Consider the following 6000-nt stretch of genomic DNA (forward strand, 5'->3'; position numbering starts at 1 on the left):
CACCTACTACTTGGTTATGGTGCACATGGTGCATGACTATAGCCTAAGATACCTGTACTTGGTGCACGGCCTAACATGTGCCAATGGTATTTGAGGGAATTACTCGTATAGAGGGCCAGCATGTGGCAATGATAGTCGAAGCAAGTGCTAAGACCAAAGGCCAACACGTCTCGATGGCAGTTAAGGTATGTGCATGTGCCATGGTTTGCAAGCTAGTCTAGGCCTATACGCTCTTTTTTAGTCGAGCAACAATTCCAATTCTAGCAAGACAAAGTTTGATAGCCAAGAAGACTAGGCCTTAAGGCATACTAAAAGTTTAGGTCATAAGGAAGTAGCCCAGAATAGTGGTAAGGGCAGTGATCAAGACTCTAACGGTTCAAGCACGATGTTCAAGTTTAGTGGAAATGAGCCAAGCCAAGGTGCAGGAGCTAGTAAGCATTATATGAATTTACAAGCCAAAAAAATGGCATTAGCATGAAAAAAATATAAAGATATGCCTGAACCCATCTACTACTCGATCGTGGTGTGCATAGTATGTGACCTAAGCTTAGGATACCTATGCTTGGTGTATGGCCTAGCATGTGCCATTGGTGTTCAAAGGAACTGCTTGCACAAAGGGCTAGCATGTGCCAATAGTGGTCGAAGCATGCACGAAGGCCAAGGCCAGCATCTTTTAATGATGGTCAAGGCATATGTATGTGTCACAATTTATAAGTTGATCCAGGCCTAGGGTTCTCTTTGAGTCAAGGAGCAATTCTAGTTCTAATAAGAAAAAGGGTTTGATTGCAAGAGGGACTAGGCCTTAAAGCCTATTGGAGGCCCAGGTCATAAGGAACTAGCCCAAAATAGTAGTACGAGCAGTGATCAAGACTCTAGAGGCTTAAGCATGGTGTTCAGGTCTGGCAAAATTGAGCCAAGCCTAAGTGCGGGCACTAGTGAGTGCTTATGTGAGTTTATGGGCCATAAAAATGGCATTGGCATGGTAGAAATGTGAAGATGTGTAGGAACCCAGCGACTGCCCAATCATGGTATGCATTATACAAGGCTTGGGCCCAGTATACTCATGTGTGGTGCATGACCTAGTATGTGTCGATGGTGTTCAAGGAAACTGCTCTCACAAAGGGCCAACATGTGCTATTGATGGTCGAAGTATGTGCCAAGACTAAAGGCCAACATATCCTAATAGTAGTCAAGGCATGTACTTATGTCATGGTTTGCAAGCTAGTCCAGGCCCAAAGGTTCTCTCTAAGTTGAGGAATAGTTCAAATTCTAGCAGAAAAGGGTCTGACTATTAGGGGGACTAGGCCTTGAAACCTACTAGAGGCCCAGGTTATGGGGCACTAGCGAAGAATAATGGTATGGGCAGTGATAAAAACTCCAAAGGCTCAAGCACGATGTTCGGGTTCCAAGAAATTGAGCTAGCCCTAGGTGCAAGCGCTAGTGAACGCTTAGATGAATTGACAAGCCATTAAAATGGCATTCGCATGGCAAAAATGTGAAGATGTGCCTGAACCCACCAACTGCTTGATAGTAGTGTGCATGGTATGTGGTCTAGGCCTAGGATATCACACTCGATGTGTGGCCCAGCATATGCCAATGGTGTTCAAGGGAACTATTTATACAAAAGGCTAGCATGTGTCAATAGAGGTCAAAGCATGTGCAAAGACTAAGGGCCAACATGTTTCAATAGTGGTCAAGGTAAGTGCATATGTCATGGTCTAAACGCTGGACCATGCCTAAATGTTCTCTTTGAGTCGAGAAGTAGTTCCAGTTCTAATAGGAAAGGGTCTGATTGCCAAGGGGACCAAGCCTTAAGGCCTACTAGAGGCCCAGGTTGAGGGGCACTAGTCTAGAATAGTGGTATGGGTAGTGATCCAGACTCTAGAGGCTTAAGCACAGTGTTTAAGTTTTATAAAATTGAGCCATGCTCAGGTGTAGGCATTGGTGAGTAGTTAGATGAATTGAGGCATGTGTATGTGTCATGGTCCGCAAGCTAGTCCCCCAAGGGTTCTCTTTAAGTTGAAAAACAGTCTCAATTCTAATAAGATAGGGTTCAACTACCAAGCAAACCAAGCCATAAGGCTTATTAGAGTCTTAGGTCATAGGGAACTACCAAAAATAATGGTATGGATAGTAATCAAGACTCTAGAGACACAAGCAAGGTTTTCAAGTTTGGTAAAATTAAGCTAGGTCTAGGTATATGCACTTGTGAGCAATGTGCGGTCACACAGTCAGACCCAAGTGCATGCACTGATGATCAAGGTGTGAGCACACGATCAAACCCATGTGCGGGATTGCCTAAACATAGTCCTAAGAAGATCAGATTTGTGGGCTTCTAGAATGCCTAAAACTATAGCATAATCTTTGACAAGCTAGAATTATGCTAAGCACTTGAGTTTCATAGGTTGATAATTTTTTACAAGTGCCAGCATCTAGCGATGGTGTTCAAGGTAGCATCTTGAACTAAAGGGCCAACATTTGCTGATGGTATTCGATGAAATAATAGGCCAACATCTGCCAATGGTGTTGGATACGATTGCCCACACAAACCAAGGGCCAAGTGCTGTCAATGGTGTACAGGCAGAACTGATCCAAGGGCCAGCCACGCCAAGGGTGAGCTTGTTCCTATAACAAATACCAAAGGCATTTGGTTATCATTTACTTGGATGCTTAAGGTAGGGATGTCATCCACCAGCCCGATCGATTGCAATGGAGAACACCATTCATCCCCTACCCCAAAGAGGTACGATTTAAAAAAATAAAGTGACTAGACTTTAATGGGTGTGAGGAGAAGGGATGAATTGAAGCAACAAAGGGCTAAATCTTAGTGGATCATGGCAAAGTGGTAGTAAGGCGACTCTACCACTTATAGTACTCTATCACATAATTAAGTCATCTGCAAAGGATTCTACCTACCGTTTTGTGGGAATTAAGCTCTAAAAAGGCCCGCATAATTTGTTCAACTCAGAGGCTGCACCTATAACATGTACCTTTGGGGGCGATAGGCTTCTACTGTGGGTTGACAATCGGGTGACAAGTGCATATGTCGCTTCTAGCCCAGATTCTAACTTAAAGGTGTTCAGTCATATTCTAATGCATGGTAGCTTTGCACCATTGACTTTTAACCAAGCACGATGACCAATTGTGTGAATCAACAGTTCCTCTTTACTAGGTTGAATTACTATTGCGACACTACCATCAATAAGATAAAACTAACCTATCTCATGATAGTCTAAACCTAACTCATGTTCTCTATTAGTGGGTGAACAATCCAACACTTGGTGAATTCAACTTCACAATGATAGGAAAAGTTGGCATCGAAGGATCAAAAAGCAATGTTGCTATGCATGCTTAGTTACCACTAGCCAATTATCCCTATGGTAACTTTTCTGACACCCTTAGCTTCAAATTCCAAAGGTATAAAAGATTGATATGCCTTGCTTTCATAATTCATATCTGTACTGAAAATCAGAATCAAATGAGCTTTTACGTTTTTGTTCCACATATGTTTTCTATTCTCATTGAGCTCATCTTAGGATACCTGCATTATCTTTTAACAAATTTGCCTTCCTAGCCAAACTCCCCACCTAAGAATGTTTTTTGCCTAGATTGACTAACTGAGGCCGGCCTTGGGTCCAAAAAAAAGGTCGTGCCCTACTTTTGATTTACAGAATAAGTAAAATAACGTTAAAAATAGTGGTATTTCAATTTCATTCAAGGTCTCCCACTTATTCTACACCTCTCAAGTCATTTTACAAAGTTAGACTAAAGTTAACTTAATAAGGTCTTCTCTCTCTGTTGATTCTACCAAGCCCGTTCCCTTGGCTGTGGTTTCGCTAGATGGTAGACAAGGACAGTGGGAATCTCATTAATCCATTAATGTGCATCACTAATTAGATAACAAGGCATTTGGCTACTTTAAGAGAGTCATAGTTACTTCCACCGTTTACCCATGCTTGGTTGAATTTCTTCACATTGACACTCAAAGCACTAGTTAGAAATCACATTGCATAAACATCTGTAATAACCATCACAATGCTTTTGTTTTAATTAAACAATCAAATTCCCCTTGTCTATATTAGTTTTGAGTCAACTGTTCATCACCTGAGAAAAGCCCTTGAGGGAGCCTTTCCCAATCCATCCCTTGGTCGGCATGCAGTGACCTACTCTCGTCATGGAAGCAACTCAAGTAGTGCTCTAGTAGCTGATGGGTTTGACACTGGGACCCTAGTGCCTAGCCCTTAGAGCCAATCCTTTTCTCGAGGTTATAGATCCATTTTGTCAATTTCTCTTGCCTACATTGTTCCATCGACCAGAGGCTATTCACTTTGGAAACCTAATGGGGTTATAAGTACAACTGGGCATGATAGCATGATCCTTTAGATTTTTAAGGGCCGTTGAGGGTGCACTAGACACCATGTGACATGTGGTGCTCTTTCGACCACTGGACCCTACCTCCAGTTGAGCCATTTCTAGGGTGGGTAGGCAGTTAAACCAAAAAGATAACTCTTTCCGAGGCCCCTGCCGATGACTCCAAACTTCCTAACGTTGCCATTAGCCTTGGCGTTCTGGCTTAGGAATTTTAACTCGATTCCTTTTCAAAGCTCGCACTCAATGCGCTGTTAGACTAACTCCCCCCATCACTTAGGATCGACTAATCCATGTTCAAGTGTTGTTCACATGGAACCTTTCCCCCCTTCCGCCTTCAAAGTTCTCATTTGAATATTTGCTATTTATTTCAAATAGTTATGACCTTTTGTTTTGTGATAAACAAATTGTTTCTATCCATACAAGCTTATTTGAAATAAAATAATACTAGTTTATTAATATTTCAAAAACTAATAAGTAAAAGATTTATAAAATAAATCTGTTTATTGAGTAAGCTCAAATTATTATGACTGTTTGAGCAATTTTTTATTTCAAATAGTTAGGATCTTTTGTTTTGTCATAAAAAAATTGTTTTTATTCATACAAGTTTATTCAGAATAAAATAATACTACTTTATTAATATTTTGCAAGTTAATACGTAGGAGATCTAAAAATATATATGTTTATCGAACAAGTTCAAATAGTTATGTCAATTTGAACAATTATCTATTTTAAATTATTATGACCTTTTGTTTTGTGGTAAAACAATTGTTTCTATTTATACAGAATTATTCAAAATAAAATAATACAAATTTATTAATATTTTGAAAATTAATAAGTGATTTAAAAACTAAATCTATTTACTGAACTAGTTCAAATAATTATAACTATTTGAACAATTATCTATCTCAAATCGTAATGATCTTTATTTTGTCATACAACAATTGTTTCTTTTCGCATAAGCTTATTCGATTAAAATGATACTAATTTAATAATATTCTAAAAATTAATAAGTAAGAGATTTAAAAAATATATATGTTTGTCAAACCAGTTTAAATAGTTAAGACTATTTGAACAATTATCTATTTCAAATTGTTCTAACCTTTTGTTTAGTCATAAAACTATTATTTTAGTTCATACAAACTTATTTGGAATAAAATAATACTAATGTATTAACATTCAAAAAATTAATAAGCAAGAGATTTAAAAAAAATAAATCTATTTACTGAACAATTTTAATTAGATATGACTATTTGAACAATTAGCTATTTAAAATTATTTTAACTTTTTGTCTTGTCATAAAATAATTGTTTCAATTAATAACGTATCTGAAATAAAATAATACTACTTTATTAATATTTTAAAAATTATTAAGCAAGAGATTTAAAAACTAAAGCTATTTTCTAAGCAATTCTAATAGTTACGACTATTTGGACAAATATTAATCTCAAATCATTATGATCTTTATTTTGTCATAAAACAATTGTTTCTGATCATACAAGTTAATTCAGATAAAAAGAATACTAATTTAATAATATTTTCAAAATTAATAAATAATTTAAAAAATAAATATGTTTGCTGAATCAATTCAAATAGTTAAGATTATTAGAATAATTATCTATTTCAAATCAT

At 37.5% G+C, this 6000-nt stretch overlaps 1 pseudogene; it reads right to left on the reverse strand.

The window, feature by feature from the left end:
* Nucleotides 1-2796: 2796 nt before the first annotated feature.
* LOC149517950 (25S ribosomal RNA) lies at nt 2797-5227 on the reverse strand (annotated as a pseudogene).
* Nucleotides 5228-6000: the final 773 nt, after the last annotated feature.

This window comes from Durio zibethinus, chromosome 8, assembly GCF_047325235.1.
Source record: "Durio zibethinus cultivar Kanyao isolate XHJ-2024 chromosome 8, ASM4732523v1, whole genome shotgun sequence".
Taxonomy (NCBI): domain Eukaryota; kingdom Viridiplantae; phylum Streptophyta; class Magnoliopsida; order Malvales; family Malvaceae; genus Durio; species Durio zibethinus.